Source organism: Mauremys reevesii, linkage group 6, assembly GCF_016161935.1.
Source record: "Mauremys reevesii isolate NIE-2019 linkage group 6, ASM1616193v1, whole genome shotgun sequence".
In the NCBI taxonomy this organism is placed as follows: Eukaryota; Metazoa; Chordata; order Testudines; family Geoemydidae; genus Mauremys; species Mauremys reevesii.
In genome coordinates this window covers 90720603-90740938 of record NC_052628.1, presented here as the reverse complement: position 1 = coordinate 90740938, position 20336 = coordinate 90720603, and the positions used below count along the sequence as shown (strand labels likewise).

The window sequence follows — 20336 nt, the reverse complement described above, 5'->3', positions numbered from 1 at the left end:
ATCAGTAAAAACACCAATAAACACCACCCTATACTGGAAACCTATTGACTGTTATACTTACCTATATGCCTCTGGCTTTCATCCAGACCACATCATATGATCCTTGGTGTCTACAGCCAAGCCCTAACATACAACCACATTTGCTCGAATCCCTCAGACAGAGACAAACACCTCTATCAGGTGTTCTTAAAACTACACTACCCATTTGGGGAAGTGAGGAAACAGATTGACAGAGTCAGAAGGGTACCCAGAAGTCACCTACTACAGGACAGGCACAACAAAGAAAGTAACAGAAAGCCCCCAACTAAAACCTCTCCAGCACATCATGAAGGATATACAACCTATCCTGAAGGACGATCCCTCACTCTCACAGACCTTGGAAGACAGGCCAGTCCTCGCTTACAGACAGTCCCCCAACCTGAAGCAGATATTCCCCAGTAATTACATGCCACACAACAGGAACCAACCCCTGCAACAAACCCTGTTGCCAACTCTGTCTGCATAGTTATTCAAGGGACACCATCATAGGACCCAATCACATCAGCCACACCATCAAGGGCTCATTCACCTGCACATTTACCAATGTGATATATGCCATCATGTACCAGCAATGCCCCTCTGCCATGTATATTGGCCAAACCGGACAGTCTCTATGCAAACGAATAAATGGACACAAATCAGACATCAAGAATTGTAACATTCAAAAACCAGTAGGAGAACACTTCAACCTGTGTGGCCACTCAGTAACAGACTTAAAAGTTGCCATTCTCCAACAGAAAAAACCTTCAAAAACAGACTTCAGTGAGAAACTGCAGAACTGGAATTAATTTGCAAACTTGACACCATCTAAATTAGGTCTGAATAAAGACTGGGAGTGGCTGAGTCAGTACAAAAAGTAATTTTCCCTCTGTTGATACTCACACCTTCTTGTCAACTGTTGGGAATGGGCCACATCCACCCTGATTGAATTGGCCTCGTTAGCACTGACCCCCCACTTGGTAAGGCAACTCCCATCTTTTCATGTGCTTTATATATTTATACTTGCTTGTGTTATTTTCCATTCCATGCATCTGATAAAGTGGGTTATAGCTCACGAAAGCTTATGCTCAAATAAATGTGTTAGTCTCTAAGGTGCCACAAAGATTCCTCGTTGTTTTTAAAGAAGGAATGGTTATACCACTACAGCTTGCTCCAAGGTCTCAAAAATAACAATACTTAAGAGGTGTTCAGCTCTGCATCACAACATACAACTTTCTCCTGATTGTTTTCCTTTTGACACTTCTCATGGCTTTATAAACATACATGATTTCAAGTAGATGTCCAAGTTTTTCAAAACAAAAATAAAGAAAACGCCCAAAACAACAAAAGACACACCAGAATTTGACAGAATGTTTTATAGTTAAATTCATGGTCTCTATATATAGACATCAAAGTCTCTCCATCAACTGTGATGTGTCTAACTAGCAATGAAAAAATTTACATCACACATAATTAAGGTGCTTGAATGGTGTTTAATTACTGCTGTTACTGTAGTCAAGTTTTTCTTATATATCAAGAATAAATTTCCAACAAATTCATGACTGCCTTCAGAAGAGGATTGGTGTCAGGGAGAAGGCATCTTGTTATTCCAAAACTGAAAATTCAAGCAGACTAGGTTCTTTTAAGTCATTTTGTCCCCACCCCAAAAACGAAATCATCTTAGGAAATACGGTGTGACTTTTCCTTCTGGTTATATTGGTTTTATTTCAGATTAACTGCTTCCTTTCCTCTCCCTAATCGTATTTCATGGGGTAAATACTATATAATTAAGAATACCCTATACAAATTTTGTGTTTTGTCTTCAAAGTTGATTACAAAATCCCTTAATTAATACTTGCAGCACTCCCGGTATCCAAGTAAATTCTATATCTGCTTATTGCCTTTGAAAGTAGGGCTTAGGGCTTGTCCACCTAGCCCCACAGTATCGAGTATGGGAGTGTGAATTGAGCATCAAAGTGCTGCACTGTAACTCATTCCTTAAAATAGATTTCTAATGTCATATGGATTGATTAGTGTCTTCCCAACATCTGCCAAGAGCAGATGATGTGTTTGTATTTTATTGTGGTATTACATTAACCACTTTATATCCAACAATGGATTTTTTTGTGTGCCTCTAAATTAGCTTAGACTTGTTGCCCAGATTCACACTGGGGCTTGGAACTGTGTTTGAAACCATTTTCAAATATGGTCCTGGTTGGAACATGGTTTTGGGTTTATAGTTACCAGGAATCCAGCCATCATGTTGACAGTCTGTGTTGAAACCTGGTATGAGGTAGCATGCAGCATGGCTATATAAATAAAAGTTCTCAACAAAGGAAAATAACAATTTAAAGATCAAATACACGGTGTATCTTCACCTTTGATTACTGGAATTAACATTCAGGAAACACAGCTTCACCAGAAATAAATTGATTATCTAGAGATTTTCTTTCTTCACGTTGACTGTTATTCGTCAGCCTGAGAACCACCGGTAGTTGTAGCGATCTTTACTTCTGACTGTTCAGGAATAACCAAAACAGGGAACCACCTGCAGTTTCTACCAAGTTGAATTTAAAGCAGCGCATCAGAGTTTTGCTGTCCTCTTTATGTTCCATCCTTGATAAGTTTTAAGGTCCTGTTTAGATAGGGCTTTCAGGTATGTTTAGCTGTCATGCTGATCACATACATTGCCATACACTTTGTCACACTATTTGAACAGCTAGTGTGCGTAGGGTCGTACTGTGTTATGAGAGTTTTTGAAAGATGCCTAATCCCAGATAGGGCCCAAATTCTGAGCTCCTGCTCACTTTTTACTCAGTCCCTGTTCAGGGTCAGAGGCTGAATAAAAAATAACTAAGAACTTCAGGATTCGGCCCTTAAGACAAGAACACTAGTCTTGTTCATCCTGGCTGGCGAATCAATATTATAACCTGGCTGGCAACAACTGAGTTTTCACTTTGCTTAAGAAAGATGTTTGCAGTGGTTGGTAAATATGATTCAAAGTCCCACAGAGAGTGCCCCCCTCCCCCCAAAAATCACACAGTGCTATAAAATAACTGGTTCGGTGTTTAAGCCTCTGCCGATATATTCTAGCAAATTTTGCGCTTTACTGACCCATGAATTTGGCCTATATGATTTAGAGACGATGCATTTCTGCCTCCATTCTTTGATATTTTTGATACATTATGCAAATTTTTTACAAAGTTGCTTGAGACAAATATTGAGCGATTTTTTGCTTTAAGCACTCATTCGCTGCAACTACAATATACTGCCTCTTTGTGACATCCCACTTAGATTATTGAGTTGTGAATTCTTACAACACACAGATTCTGTTTTCATGCAGCTGTTGCCTTAGTAACAAGGAGAAGAGAGAGAAAATATGACTGACAGAGATTTTTCTATATAGAATATTTTTCAAAGTCTTCCAGGTGCTATCAGTGAGTATTAACCCAAAACCCGATAGATGAATAAAAGGAAAAATACTTAAAGAAAGAGTTGAAGTTTCATGAGTGAAATAGTTTTGTCTGATGATGACATAATGGAAATAATTTGATTTTGGCACATTGCTGCAGAAATGACAAGAGCCTTTCTCCCCACCGAATGCTGTGTGTGGGTCTGAAGTGCTGGAAGAAGCTTATGTAGTTAGTTCAAAGGTGAGCGTGACTATGTTGCATATTGCTGCATTTCCTCAAATGCCTGCCTTTCTCTTTCTATCCTCTGGCATTTTGTACCATGAAAAGGAAAGAAAATGACATCGTTGGAGTGATGGGAATTTCTTCCTTTTTTTTTTTTTCTTTCTGCCTCAGGATCCGAAAACTGTGGAGAAGTAGGAGGTTGAGTTTTCCTTAGCAGAGAATGAACATCCTCCCCCTCCTTTGTGATTACTGAGGGAAGGCTTTTCAATTAATTTCTTTCACATCTTCGTTGTCCGGGATTTTATGTGAGACAAGAAGTAGGTTACTGTATATCTGTAAGGAAATTTCCCCTCCTTGCTTTCCCAAAACTACATCAGTAATCCTAAGGATTTAAAGAATTAAAAACATAAAGAAAAGATTCTGTATAGCATTTGGGTGAAAAATATAATGCCTTAATGCATGTTATATTGTTCTGATGGGATTGAAGGAGTTAATGTTTGAAGGAAAAGAAGAGAACGATATGATGTAGTGCACTGATGGCAGGACCGGGAGTCAGGAACTCCCTAGCTGTATACCAGCTGTGCCACCATGACACCGAGCAAGTCATTTTGTGCCTCTTTGTACCTCATTTTTCCCCATCTGTAAAATGAGGATAACACCACCTAGATCATTGGTGGATGCAAGTATAAATTAATTAGTAAATATATTCGAATAATGCTTGCATTATTATCTAAGCTAGTTAAAAGCTGGGACTTCTGTAAGAGTTGAGAGAGATTGTGAATTGTGGGCAGGATGTTGCTTCCACTGAAGTCGGTAGGAGTTGTAAAAATTAGTGACTAAAATGTTAGATTTGTCTGCAATGCAACCTAGTAGTCTTCACCACTTCCTAGGTTCAGCTGCAAGTACTCGTGTTGTGTTTTGTGGGTGTTAGTTATGCTTTTAATTAGTTCTTCCATGTTCATCATTGGCCAGAGTTTTTTGGAAGTAATGGGTTTCCCACGGTGCTGTGAAATCAGTTGGGTTTAATTTGGTTTTCCCAGTAAGGAATTCATCTTCAAGGATGCTCTGCCTCTTGCTCACAAGAGCTTAAGCCTGGACTGTCAGCAGTAGCATTCCTGTTGATCACAACTATCTCAGAGGGATGGAGAGACATTTTTAAGATGGCTCTGTCATGGCCCAAAAAGGCTTTTAGAAATTACAACTAGCACTCCCAGTGCTAGCCCACTGGGGGCCCTACACAGGAATATTCCCTCCCAACTCATATTAATAGGGGGCCCTAAGCAATTGCTTAGTCTGTTTATGCCTAGTGTCAGCTCTGACAACCAGAACCTTGCATTGTATCCTGCAACAAATCAGGAATCAATGGAGCCTGTGCGATCCTGGCATGATGAATTGCTGTTGGTATTTTCCTTGCTTAAGACGCAGCATAGCGTCCGCACATTGCATACCTAAAGGTTGATGAGTTACTGTGATGTTTATAATACCCATATTTCAGTACTGTACATCTATTTCCAGTAACGTTATTTGAAAAGTAAAAGCAGGCTGTTTTGCAGGCCCCAGAGTCAGTACAGGATAAGACCCAATGTCATGTTGCATAGTGCCTAGAAAGGAAAAGTATAGAGCTTCTTAAGTGTGAAAATACTAACACTGGTTTTGCAGTTCAGGTGTTGTCATGGTAAGTAAGGAAGAAACATCAGAAAGGAATAAAGGAAAAAATAGTTTGAGAATCCAACTTGTACTGAAATTAAAGGGAGACTCTTAGATAGCTTAGGGCCAGATATATTAATTTGTCTTTCCAGTGCTTCTGCATTGTAAACATCTGATTTAAAAAGAATTCCCTTCTTCTGTCAATGAAGAATTTAAAATACATCCATTGTCTATATAGGGAAAGCTTAGTGTTTTGTGGCCTACTGCATAGAGCAGCCAGCAGAGGGAGTGCCAGTTAACTGACAAATTGCATCTCTGGAGCTGTGCTGGTATTTTTAGCATCCTTTTGGATACTTGTGTGCAAACAAGTGAAAGAAAAACCAGATCTCTTTCAGTTTTAGCCCCTTTGGAAATACAGAACTAGATAAGTTCATGGAGGTTTGGTCCATCAATGGCTATTAGCCAGGTTGGGCAGGGATGCAGCACCATGCTCTGAGTGTCCCTAGCCTCTGTTCATCTGGAGCTGCGAGTGGATAACAGGGTACAGATCACTCAGTGATTGCTTTTTCCCTCTGAAGCACTTGGCATCGGAGGGACTGTCAGAAGACAGGATACTGGAGTAGATGGACCATTGGTCTGATCCAGTATGGTCGTTCTTACATAAAAATTAACTATAATAATAAAAAAGTTTAGTACAGAAACTCCCCAAATTAACGACCTCTCGAGATAGCAATGATGTGAGATAACGATGTTGACAAATAATGCATTTTTAAAATGTTGGCCTATTAAGAAACATATATTGATATAAGTTTCTCAGTCACAAATCTAACATTCTGAAGTGAAGTCACTAAAATGTAGTCCAACAAACAAATATTCCTTTAACCTGTCACTTCTTCTCCCTCCACCGCACCCCACTCATAGTTGTTGTCCTTGGTCAGTGGAGACCCAGAGTACAGAGATGCTTTTGTGACATGTTTGGTCACAGAAACCCCCTTGGGACTGTCACCTGATATGCTGAAGTTACTTCAGAGCCTGTTTTCCCTGCCAGCTTGGGACTCCAGAACCCTGCCTTGTTGAGCCAGACATGCTAGCCTGCTGCAACACAGACTCAGGGTCTGGGCCATGCCCCCAAAGCTGCTGACTTTAACCAAAAACAGCTCAGCAGGTTACCTCTCCAGCACCCAGACACCCAGTTCCCAACGGGATCCAAACCCCAAATAAATCCGTTTTACTCCGTATAAAGCTTACACAGAGCAAACTCATAAATTGTCTGCCCTCTATAACATTGATAGAGAGAGATGCACAGCTGTTTGCTCCCCCAGGTATTAATCACTTACTCTGTGTTCATTTGTAAACAAAAATGATTTTATTAAGTATAATAAGTAGGATTTAAGTGGTTCCAAGTAATAACAGACAGAACAAAGTAAGTCATCAAGCAAAATGAAGCAAAAACACGCAAGTCTAAGCCTAATACATTAGGAGATTGATTACAGGTAATATCTTACCCTCAGGGATGTTCCAATAAGCTTCTTTCACAGACTAGACTCCTTCCTAGTCTGGGGCCAATCCTTTCCCCGGTACAGTCTTTGTTAGTTCCAGCAGACATCTCAGATGGTAAGCAGGGGCTTTCTCATGACTGGCTGCCCCTTTGTCCTGCTCCACCCCTTTTTATAGCTTTGGCACAATGTGGGAATCTTTTGTCTCTCTCAGTGCCCACCCCTCCTTCTAAATGGAAAAATACCAGATTTAAGATGGAATCTAGTATCATGTGATATGGTCACATCTCCAATGAGACCCCCGTCTCCATTTTTCTAGGCTGGCCTACCCGTACACAGGAAGGTTTGCAAGTAAACAGAGCCATTTACAGATCATTGATTCTGCAGCACTCTTAATGGCTTCCACTTAGTATGTTTACATCAGTAAAACAAATTTATATCTTATTCTCCTAACTCCAGACATAGAAATAATATATGCAAACAAATAGTATGAACACATTCAGTAGATTATAAGCTTTGTAATGATACCTTACAGGAGACCTTTTGCATAAAGAATATTCCAATTACATCATATTCACATTCATAAGAATATTTTCATAAGACATATGGAGTGCAATGTCACAGCTTTCACATGAGTTCACCTCCCACCCTGGGTGGTGGGGGAGGAGAAGGCACCTGGCTTGTTCTTCCAGCCATCTCACTGCTTGCTCTGGCCATTGTTGTTCATCGTGCCACCGTTCACTCCACCGCTCCATCCCCAATGGCCCTGCAATGTCACCTTCCACAGCCATTTGCCACTGTGACCTCTGGTCTCTCAAGGTTCCACCGAGCTTTCAGTGATTTCAGCTCTCGGGGCGGGGGGGGGGGGGGGGTGTCATTCACTGCTAGTGCAGGCTGGGCTGTCTCTTCCACAGAAACACTGTCCTGCTGTAGGTCTAAGCACTTAGACAAGATTATCAGTGCTTTCAGCTCTAGTGGTCACTTAACAAACCAAAAGACTCTCTATGGAGCCTATCAGCTCTGTCTTTTAACAGGGGAGAGGGGCAGCCGCAGGTCAGATAGTGCCTGTGACTGTTAGGCAGAACCCACACCACCAAGCAAAACACTTGTGTCCCATCCTCTCTCTCTCCACTAGGATCTGGCATCCGAACCTCCTGCTTAGGGAGTGCAGTTCAGTTGAGGGTGACCAGTGCGTAATTTGTAATGAAAGAGGTGCCAGGGTTCAAGCAGGTTTGTTACTTTCATAACTGATTTGGCAAGCCCGGAGGCCCCAGGGCTATGAACTGCCAAGCCTAGAGGTGATGGGGCTCAACCCTGGCAAGCCCTAGCACAAATTAAGCACTGAGGGAGACCCCCTCATTACGGCAGGCTAAGCACAGTTCTGCTGCCCTTTACTAATGCAATAAAATGAACATTTCATGACCCAACATTCAATACCAAAGTGATTTGTATCCCAACACCAGCCGAAGTTGATCACTTGGCCAACACAGCTCTGTCTGCTGGATACCTAGGCAGAGTAGGTGTGTTCATGTAAATACAGTCTGGTCCTGAAGCCTTTCCACCCACCCCTTGGCTCATCACTAGCTGTCAGGAGACAGCTCACTCAGACCTTGCTTACAAATCATAATTTGAAATTATTAGGTTGGCCAATATAGCCAAAACAAATGTGCTGACATTGTCATAAACAATAGCTGTATGAGGAAGCTAGTCTTTGTTCATACTTTTCAAACCCATTATGCTTTCTTAGGTACAAATATTTTATCATATACTGCATATGCTATTAAATGTTTTATATATTTATTAAGAGTATTCATGTTTCAATTTCAATTCAAATTTCCAACCAACGACTAAATTGGCAACACTGCATGTAATGGTTGACCACTGGGGGGGTATTGGGGAAATTCAGGAGGGGTGTAGGGAAATCCCTGCCTGTGAGTGTAGTGCTTACTGTCCATTAATGGTCTCACTGTGAGGAAGCACTGTGTTGTAGTGATGGTGGTGGTGTGTTTAATTATTTGTATTGCCATAGCACCTAGGAGCCCTAATTTTAGAGCATGGATTCTTTGTGTCAGGGGCTGTACAAACACAGCACAAAGAGACAGTACTTGTCTTGAGAGACTTACAATCTATGCCTTCTGCTAAGTATTTTAAGGATCAGACCCTTAAAAGGGGCGAATTATGAACAATGTAGGGTCATATGCAGGCACTGTGAAAGAATTTTCTAACACAGTTATTCCTAAAACATTTCCTTCAATAGCTCAAAGGCAATTATTGCCGCAGAGAACTAGGGGCCTGATTCTTCAAACTTCTGCATGCTTAGTCCTGTAGAGAGGTCTGCAGCAGTATTCAGTCCCAAAGCCAAGCAATCTATGCCTTCTAAAAAGAAAGCTAGTTTTGAATATTCTAAACACACAAATGTCTTAATTTTCATAAAGCGTGAGAAACACTTAGGTTTCTCACATTCAGATTTCTCAGCAGAAGCCTAATTGGGCCAGTTCCAAAGCCCATTGAGCTCAAGAGCTTTTTGGGGGAGGCTGTTTTCAACAGTGCAGGTAATTTCTCCATATCTGACCAAGGGAGTCTTTCACTCAAAACTGGATTTTTTTTCTTTAAAAATTATGGTCTCATTCAACATGAGCTCAATGCAGGAATTATTGGGTAAAATTCTTTGTCCTGTATTATGTGGAAGGTCAGACTAGATGACTGTAATGGTCCCTTCTGGCCTTAAAGTCTCTGTGTGCATACATGCGCACTAAAGCTTACCTTTCAGTGAATAAGATCTTTCCGCTCAAAAGGTAATTTTGTTCATAAAGTAAATAATGAAAGTGCCTTCTCAACCATAACTAAAGTATTAGGCTGGCACCGTTCTAATGCTGTGGCCCCTTTTCAATGTGGTTAATGGCATGTTGCAGGCTTCTGGTTAGAAAATACTGAAGGCAATGAAAGAAATATAATTGGAGTTGGAAGGATTTAGTTAACAATTTCAACAGACACAAAAACACACTTCTCCCTCAAATATTATAATTTTTCTTCCTATCTTACTATCTCTGTAAATGACAGTTATGGACATCTTCTTTCATTGGTTCTGGATTGCAGAAGGAAATAGGCAGTTGCTAATATTGGGTGCATATTATCCAATCCTCCTTGTAAGTCTAGCTTTTCCATACTGCTGGATTGCTCACAAATTAACAAGATTGAAAAGTCTCTGCTTAGTGTATGTGGCTGAAATAGCAGGAGTGTTCCCAGGTCATGGCTGTTGTGCATTAACAGAGCAGTGTAGGGTAGTGGGGAAGTTTCTAAAACATCTGCCTGCCACATTGGGCTATATTTTCAAAATATAAACTCTACTTGTGTGCCTGCAAACTTGCATGTAAAAATTTGCAGCACTATCACTTGTGTGTGCAAATATTTGAGCTAAAAAATTGCACAAGTAACTCTTGTACGTGTACAAATTGTGTCCTGGTTCCCCTTTGAAAATTTGGCTCACTGTCTAGTTCTAACAATTGCCCTTTTGCCCTCCTAAGCATGACACTGACAGAAAAGACTTGCAGAATTTAATAAGGAATGGTAATCTTTCCACAGAAATTTTAAACCAAACCATGGTAGTCTCTAGCAGGGATATAATCTCTAGTCAATTCTCTAACTTGGTTAAAGAGCCATAGAAAATACATAATTCCTCACTGCATTCTCAGCTTTTTGGAGCATCTTCTATAGAAACTTATTTAATTTATGTAGAAACCACTTAATGGCATCTTTGTATAAATTTAAGAGCATTTTTCCATAGGGCATACATCACATCCCCATTAATTTTGCCTTAAAATGAAAAAATAAAAGAGAAGGTGCTTTAATACACTGGAAGGAGACTGAGAGGTGGAATCAGATGAAAGAATTTTTATAAAGTCACACTTGGGCAAAGGTTAAATGTTTAAAAGAGAGGGTGAATGGTAGATTTGCATGATCTAATACAGAGAAGAGGCCTGGCATGGCTTTTCATGTGACTTCAAATGCCACTAGAGAATAAAAATGTAAAGTTTCAACACGGTGTTTAAGCTTAGAGACTGAAAGAAAGGAGGCATGGTAGAAAGGATGATCCTTTCTTGGAAAAAGAACAAAAGGATAAGTGAAATGTCTTAAGTTTACCATTCTTTAGTTTATAATATCCATTTCATCCAGATTCAGTGGAACCTTGTAAAGAGGCTTCTTATTTTTCTTTTTATGAAACATAATAAAGCAAAGTAATTAAGATTTTCAATTCCTGGAGGGGATAAAAGGGTTTCTTTTAAAATATGTTTGCTTATTAATAGGGCCCTACCAAATTCACAGTCCATTTTGGTCAATTTCATGGTTGTAGGATTTTAAAAATAATAAATTTCATGATTTCAGCTATTTAAATCTTACAGTGTTGTAATTGTAGGGGTTCTGATCCAAAAAGGAGTTGTGAGAGGCTCGCAAGGTTATTGTAGAGGGGTATTGTAGTGGTACAGCTACCCTTACTTCTGTGCTGCTGCTGGAGACAGCTCTGCCTTCAGCGCTGGGCAGCTGGAGAGCGGCAGCTGCTGGCCGGGATCCCAGCTCTAAAGGCAGAGCTGCTGCTTGCAGAGCTGGACCCTTGGCCAGCAGCCACCTCTCTCTGGCCACCCAGCACTGAAGGCAGCACAGAAGTAAGGGTGGCAATACTGCAACGCCCCCCCCCCCATAACCTTTGAAGCCCCCCCGCCCCCTTGCAACTGACCGCTCTGCAACTTTCTTTTGGGTCAAGACTCCCAATTTGAGAAATGTCGGTCTCCCCCATGAAATCCCTATAGTATAGGGTAAAAGCACACGAAAGACCAGATTTCACTGGAGGAGATCAGATTTCACAGTCTGTGATGTGTCTTTCATAGCTGTGAATTTGGTAGGGCCCTACTCATTAATAATTGCTGAGTATCTGTGAAAATAGCTATTCATTCTGAAACTTTCTGCAACCAAAAAATCAGGAAAAAAGTAAATACTTATCTTCTTTAAATTATTTAAATATGTAGGTATTAATGTTAAATAGTAACGCATTTCAAGGTTATATTATTCAACATTTAAATTCACACTTGAAATATATTTTGCCTTATAACTATCCACAATAGATGTTACATTTATAACTTAGCTATAACGGCACTCACTTGTGTGTTTTACTAACACGTCAAGGTTTAGTAAAGATTAAAAATCGTTATAAAGGTGTTTTTATAATGCACATTGTTCTGCTAACAAAAATTAAAGAGTACGACATAGAGAGAAGAGAAAATATTACTTCTGCAAATTTTTGTCTAATTTGCTGTCCACTGTCTCTTTCAGAATTTCATAATTTGGAGCTGTAGCTCCTTCTGTGTGTACCTTGATCATATTTAGGCTTGTCAGAAAGTTATTTCATAGGGTTTTTTTTTAAATAATTTTGATGGATAATATTGTTTGTTCTTAAACTTTTTAAAAGTTTGTATCTATTTACATTTTCAGAGTTGTGCAAAACTATGGGGGGTCAGGCAATAATTATTTAATGACAATAGACATTGAGATTCAAAAAGTGAAAGCTTTATATATATAAAACACAAATTGTCAGCATCACATGTCAAAATATACAAAGAAAATATCCTTAACTCAGACTCTAAGTTCTGAAGCAACATTTTTCTTACTATGCCTAGCTGTGAATTTCAGTTATCACCAATGGAAGTATTTTTCATCAGTTTGTGTGTGCCCATTTACCAACATTGACCAACTAAAAATCTAATCCTTCCAAGCCTAATCATATTCAACAATCTCCTATTTGCTTAAGCTAAAATTTTGTGATACTTCTGTGTGTGTATGTATGTGCACATCCTTTGAAATCCTGACACACTGGACGAGATCCTCAGATGATATGTGGGGAATGGGGAATAGGTGAATTTCTGTTATTTGAGTCTGGGGTTGGACTGGCTCCTAGCCAGAGGCTTCTCTAACATTCATCACCTGGAGTAGGCTCTCAGGGGCTATTCCACTGTCCCAGGATCTCTGCAATGCTGTGTGCTCCAGTCGCTCTTGCTCTGAGCCCAGGCACACTCCGAAGCACCCATTATGCGGGCTAGGGGTGGGTATTGTGCTGCCAGTTATGCTGGCATCATACCACCCAAGGATTCCTTGATGTAAAGGGGAATCCCCAGTGGACTGTTTGGGCCAACTTTTGTTCCCCTTTGGGCTGCCAGATCCCTTAAGAATAGAATTAGACGAACATCCTTAACAGTGCACATCACTCTGCTTATGAGCAGGAAAAAAAATTTGCTCAACTCTGTAATACTCTGAAAGAGTGAAATTCACCATGTGCAGGGTCTAGGCACCATGGAAATTCAACTTGCTTGTGCTGACTCTCTCCACAAGAGGTGAATTTCACAGTAAGGGATATGGTGGCAAACTTGAGCCAATTAAAACTAGACTGGACAAAACATAGGGACATGTCTTACAAGAAAGAATCCTGCATTTTCAGGGAGATGTCCTAATAAATCTTTTTTGTCTCAGGATAAAAAAACAACAAACCTGCAGCAAGGAGTCTCAGATCCTGGGTCAACTGACAGGCTCCCACTGTGAGGCTAAAAATAGCAGCGTAGACATTCCCGCCTGGGCTCTGAGACCCAAACCTCTCGCCCAGTTTCAGAGCCTGGGTTCCAGCCCGAGTGGGAACATCTGCTCTATTTTTAACACTGTAGCATGAGCCCCATGAGCCCAAATCAGTTGACCCAGGCTCTGAGACTTGCTGCCATGTTGTTTTTTTTTGTTGTTGGTTTTTTTTTGTTTGTTTGTTTTTTGAAGTGTAGACTTACCCTCTGATTTCTGTTAAATGTTCTTTGTTTAACAGGACTTCTTGTATTTTGAAAGAAAGGAAGGGGGAAGGAGATGATTTCACCTGGCAGGTCATAAAACCTATTTATGTGTACTTAGCTCCTTGTCGTCTAATTCCCATATGACCACAGCTTTTATTTTATTATGTCGCTGTCCTGTGTTATAGTTCATTTTAAAGTAATGTCTGTGAAGTTCTGCTTTGCGTGCGTGTCTTGATACTGATGCATTAAGGTTTTGGCTCAGTGTGATGGCTAAGGAGGTGAAGTACGTGTTTGAGAGAATCTCTTTCCCCTACCTTCTCTGCCCTGTGTAATTGTGTTCCTGTACATCCATTTTCTTAAGGGGGAAAGGATAACAAGAGCCTGAAATGCTTCATATTTTTGGCAGAGTGCATCTGTTTTGAATGTTATTGGCCTGGCTGCTCTTGTAACAGTGTGTAATGTGATTAGCTTCAATTCAAGTTTTTACCTATAGTGACCCCATTGGTTGCAACCTCTCAGCCCCCTCGCTCTGATCTATCTGCTTTTGAAGAAACTGTGGTATCTATGCGATGAACCTTATGCTCTGACTGTGCTCAGCACATTTAGTTATGCCATTCGGTTTTGTTATAAGCTGCACATGTGAAAAATGCCAGTCTTCATTAAGGTTTTAATTACAGTGAGAGAACAGATTTGGTGTTTAGCTGTGTCTGGACAACCACTTCCACCAACAGAAAATCGACTGGTTTTTGTATTGAAAAAGAGATCTGGATTAAGATCCTCCTTATTGCAAGAGAAAGATGATGTGCCTATATGTTGACTTTTTTCCTTGTTTAAAGAACTCTGTCTTCTCTCCTAATCAGTTCTGAAAATGAACCTGTTTATGTACCTTTCACCTGTGGAATTACTCAAGATGCTGAAATTAATTGTTAGTAAACCAGCTGAGGAAAAATCCTACTGTTTGGTAGCCTGGGACAAGCAAAAATGTGGTACATGAAGGTGAAACATGATTGCAGCTGCTGACTTGTGGTTGAAAATCCTAGATGCACTGTTGGCTGGTGCATCGCATCTGATGCTGCAAAGACAACTACCCTGCCAGATTGTGGCAGAAATGGATGAAGTGCGTATTCAGCTGCTAATTTATTTCCTGGCCACTTCATATTGCATTTTGGGAAGATTGTACATGGCTTATAGTGGGTGTATTCTCCCCAAAGCTGAGAATGGGGTGCAACTCTCATTTAGTAGGGGAGATCAGGTCCATTTTAAGCATTTGGTTAGTCACGTGAACCAGTCAGCACATCTGGGGTTTCTAATGCAGAGTGAGTCAGCAGCTTGTCCTTGAGATGGAAGAGGTTATAGAAGAAGATTGATCTGCAGATCCCCTTAGACCTGGATTGGTGTATCTGAGATAAAGAAATAACAGCTAAAATTCTTCTATAAAATACAGCAGTAAGAGTAGCAGGGGAGACTATAAAGAGGAGCTAGACGTTTGTAACTTCCTTTTAGTCTGATCTTCTCCCTTCCCCCTTTTTTGCATATAGTGTTTTCCCCATTCTTTGTTCCGAGGAGGGGGAGGGAGAGCACTAAGAGTGAGAGTTTATGTAAGCAGAATCAGATCTTCCCAACAACGTTGAATTCTAGAAAGTCTGGAGTTTGAAGCTACTGTAAAGTAGTTATTAAAACAGGATTTTTATAAATCTAATTTTGTTGTTAGTTGTGGTGTTAATGGAGAGATTTTGTTCATGAACATATTGAGCTACATAAAGAGACTTTGGGGTTCCGGTTCAGAGTTTTCATCTTTTCTCTTCAAGAGTTAAAACTGTCTAAACATAAATGCTCTCATTTGCCTAAGTTGTTTCAGCTCGGACCTTTGAGTCTTATTGGCACTGAAGTGAGAGAGAAATCGTATAGTGTTAAAACCCGGGTCTCGGCAACATAATCCAAGCATATGTCAGATCCTTGAAAAGGAGCGCTAGCTGTGACAACAAGGAAATGTTACTTTTGTTGTTTGAAGGGTGAGGGAGAAAGGGAAGAAACTGAAGAGTTTGTTCCTAATCAGTTTCTTTCCCTTATAATTTTATTTTCCCCACTCCTACATACATAGCCCTTTCAAGCCTTTCTGGAAAGAGTCATTAGCATAAACAGTGTTATTGAGTATGTGCTTAAGTGTAAACATAATTAAAATAAGAGCGGCTGGCCTTTTATTTTTGAGGTGCTTGTTTTTCTGGGCTTTAAGCAAGTCCTTGAAATGGGCTTTATTTTGTTTTTTTTTATATTCTTTATATTGAGTGTCTTCAATAGTTTGGGCTTGTTTTACGGCTTGGGTAAGTGCAGTCACATACATATCAGTACACAGATGAAGGTTATATTTTGCTGTAAAGCAGGGGTTGGCAACCTCTGGCATGCGGCTCACCAAGGTAAGCACCTTGGCGGGCCGGGCCAGTTTGTTTACCTGTTGCATCGGCAGGTTCAGTGGACCATGGCTCCCACTGGCCCAGCCCCTGGCGAGCCGCGTACCAGCGGTTGCCGACCCCTGCTGTCAAGTCTTTTTCTGTATATCTGAGTGTTAGAATTTCCAGACAATGGGACATTTTAACTATTTCCTAAAACACAAAAGATAAAGAAGTTTATATTTGTCTTTTCTTAACTGGCTTCATTAGAATAATTCAAGAATAACTTCACTCTAATTAGTGGCATTAAATCACTGTTAAACTGGTGTGAGAGGAGAATCAGATCTTAATTGCCTTTATATATCTGAATCCTTGTGATATCCCCTCTTATTAAACTTAGTATGAAGTCTGCATGCTCAACCAATATCCTAAAAGGTATTCTTTTACTGAATGTCTGACCCAGAGTATATCAGGGAAATGTATTGGTGTTTCAATGTTCCTGTCTTCTAAGGCTTTCCTAACAGGGTCAGTTTCACTCCTTTTCGCCTGTGTTCCTGAATTTAAACTTGGGGAAAGCTAAGACTCAGTAGCATTTTGTGCAGAAGGTATCACTTGCCTGACAACTGCTAAAATTCTTTCGTTGTCGCAAATGTCTGTGACAGTAAAAATTGAATTCCTGAACTCTCCTTAAGGTTCTTTTAACCCTGCATTGCATGTTTGCTCTCCCTCATTCACATATAGGTATATTTGATTGTCTACTCTGTATCCAATTGCAAAATTTAAGGTACTCAGCTTTCAAGGAATGGCATTGAGCCACTTATTCCATTCAACCCAGGGAGCCTGATCAGTCTAATACTGTAATTCTCCACTCTACTACTCACCTGCAGAAGTTTTTTCTTACATATTTTGGCAGAGCTTTCTTTGGTTATTGACTTGGTCTCAACAGCGTTGAAAGGGCTGTCTGTCTTTGTCACTTATGACACCAGATTATCACATTCTGTATCTAGTACAGATTGTGGTGTGGACACTGTCAAGGTTTTTGAGAGACTGTCCTTAAAACTAACTATGCCCTGGTGCCTCCTGCACTTGGTTAGTCACTAGTGGAGGAAGGTGCTTTTAAAGAAACCCATTGGCCTGTGTTTCTTTGTGTAGAAATTCCTTTTTTTATACTGCTTTAGCGAAGTTATTTATTCAGATGTGTTATTTTTCAGTTTGGAGGAGCATTTTATTTCCCTTGCTGAGAGAGTATCCTGGGAGACATGCTTTCCCTTTGGCTGTTGGCAAATAGAACTGGTCAAAAAATGGGGACAGTTTTTGTGGAAAGCGTGTGTGCATGTATGTATTTTCCCCCCTAACAGTATTTACTGATTTAGAGTTTCCCTTCTCCGTGTAATTTGTTAAAGGTACAGAATTGGGAGGACTGAGTGGCTCAGGGGACTGATAATAGAGCATAGAGTTTCTAATAGATTGGTCACTGGATGAATTGTAGCCCAGTTCAGTTGTGACCAAAAGTCATTGCTGTATGATGGCTGTTCAATGGTAGACATGGATGCAGTTGGCAGAGTCTCTGTCCAAGTGGACAGATGACCAGATAAGTCTGCCTCCACTTTTGGTGCTAACTGAAGTCTTATTGGTAGATTTGGAAGAAAAATCAGAGACTGAATGGAGATAGGAGACAGTTCTTACTCAACTCCAGATCAGGGTTGATGTACTCGGTTGGGTCAGTATGAAGAAAACTGCATAGCTGTGGCCTGCAATTTTCCTGTTGAAACAGGACTTTGCTGTCCAGGGCTTTCATTAAAACACCTTTCACCACCATTAATGTCACCTAAATGAAAGTGGAAAGTTTCTTTTAGAATAGCTTAGAGCTCAGTGTTCTCCGGCTTATTATTTATGTGGAGAGGCATGGGGGTGAAGGAATTAGTTTTAACCAATATGAATGTATGTGGTGGTTGTATTTCATTATTAGTATATGGAGACACTATCCTTTGCATACAGTGGTTACCGTTAAAAAGTTTGCATTTTTCCAATGACAGGCTACCAATAATCGAGCAGCTACTAGCAGATGAGAGATTAATTCTTCCTTTCCTTTTAACCATTTGTACTAGGAAGCCCCAGGAGGATTACCAGAGAATCATTTGGTAATAAATATCCAACAGTTTGTGATATTTGGTTATGGATTGCATTTCAGTACTCTCTAATGACTGGATATGTCTGCCATGTATGCATAAAATCTCCTCTTTCACCACAAATTCTCCAACATTTATCATTTAGCCTGACTGATGATAGGTACTTTTGAAACAGTGTGTTAAATAAATTTTCTTTTATTGTGAGATTGTCTGGTCCTTTTTTTTTTTTTCCAGATCAAACCCCATTCCTCTGGGGTAATTTGTTTATCCACATCCTTTTCCCGGCGTGTCATTTATGGACACTATTTTGTTAGGAAAGCTATCTGCAAAGATTGATATAAATTAATTATAATTGTTTTGTTTTCTAATTGGCCAGATGCCACTGCTTCTGTTAAGGTTAGCTTTCTGTATAAAACAAGTTTGCTAGAAAGTTGAGAAACATAGTGTCTGACTTGAAGGTACTAAGAGAGAGTGGTCCAGTTAAAGTTAGTTTTGATCTCCAGAAAGCTTCTTTACTGAATTGCTGGCCAACCATGTGTATTCAATGGCTCTCCCAATCTTTGAAGCTCTCTGGTTCGTGATTTGGGTTAAGATCTGGATTGTTTGCAATGGGTGTTATTGGTGAGGGAAAAGAACTGACCTTATCTCTAGTTCTATCCCAGATGCATAGAGTAGTCTTTGCTAAAGGATGTGTGTAAATTTCTGGAGGGCATGATTTTTATTATTAATCCACAGTAGTCTAGCAGTGTTTACACTGCAGCAATTTTCTTGTTCAATAAAGACCCAGTGTTGGGCTGGGTTATATCCCCCAATCCACTACTGCTTTGAGCTGGCTGGCTTGATAGTACCATAGAATATTTGGAACGGGTAATCCATGATGTTTAATGGGTCTGTACAAAGTATCTGCTCTCACTCTCTTGGTCTTTTTTTATTCATTATAAATTCTAACAACATCTCCTGGATTCTTTCCAGGATTTTATCTGGGATAATCACAGGAAGATTTTGAAACAAGAAAGATAAGATTGGCAGAATATTTGTTTTGACTGTGGCTATTCTTCCCAACCAAATATTGCTTACTTCCCCCAGCACGCCACATCTTTTTTTCATTTGCTGAAGTAGTGGTTTGACGCTTAAATCATAGGCTGTTTGAGATTTGAATTCCCAGGTATCTCTATAAAATTTGTCACTCATTTATATCCAAATGTTTTCTAGAGGAGTGACCTTTCAGATTTGGGATAATTTAATGCAAATCCAGATGCTTTCCCAAAGTCCTGGATTTCTTTATAAATTAATTTTAGGGAACTATCTGGTTTAGAAAAAAAATATGTCATCTGCATATAATGCTGTTTTCTGATGTGTTCCTGAAAGTTTTATTCCTGTGATGGATCCATTCTTCCGCTATGCAAAAGGCTCTATGACCAGTGCAAAAAGTAAAGGAGACAATGGACATCGCAGCCTGTGTAATTCAGAAAGGGGAGGTTTAACCACACTAGCTTGTACAGCTGCTTTTGGGCTGGTGTGAAGAGCGGTTATCCATATAAGGAACAGGGGGCCAAAGTCCATATGGGACAGGACTAGAAACCGAAAACTATGCTCTATTCTGTCAAAGGTTTTCTCTGCATCTATTGATAATAAGAAAAATTGATCTTTTATGTGAATGATTCCAATTACTCTCTGGATATTGTCTGACATTTGTCTATCCTTAATGAATCCAGTTTGGTCTGAATGTATATAAGCTGAGAGTGTAGCCTGTAATCAGCTAGCTAGTATTTTTGCTAAAATCTTGTCAACAGAGATATGGGTCTATAGGAACTGCATAATGTAAGGCTTTTTCCATCTTTAGGGAAAACAATAATAGTAGCTTCTTTCATAGGTTAGGGAAGTTCATCCCCTACTAGATAGCGTTGAAGGAACCTCTCAAGGAACTCACTAATACCTCTTTAAATACCTTGTAAAATTCAGTTGAAAAGCCTTTAGATGCTAGAGTTTTACCACTTTTCATACCTCCTATTGCCTCTAGGATTTCTTCTTCTGTTATTTCTTTATCTAAAGTTTCTTTATCAGTTTTGCTTATCTTTGGCCAGTCTGCTCCTTCCAAATATTTTTGCATAATTTCAGAGCTTGCAGTATCTGAGGTAGAGAGAAATTTTTGTAATAAGCAGCAAAAGTAGCACGTACTTCATTAGGGCATGTATCTTTTGCTGAT

At 39.9% G+C, this 20336-nt stretch overlaps 1 protein-coding gene across 8 annotated transcripts in view; it reads left to right on the top strand.

The window, feature by feature from the left end:
• The window catches only part of APBA1 (amyloid beta precursor protein binding family A member 1), a 140537-nt gene that overhangs the window by 44110 nt on the left and 76091 nt on the right, over positions 1 to 20336 (top strand). The window contains exons 1-2 of one of the 8 annotated variants that reach the window (XR_005600896.1): positions 3462 to 3671; positions 3825 to 3970. The exons of 5 other annotated variants lie outside the window; for them this stretch is intronic. The gene's annotated coding sequence lies outside the window, so the exon portion shown is untranslated. 2 more of the 8 variants (XR_005600898.1, XR_005600893.1) reach the window with 2 other exon arrangements.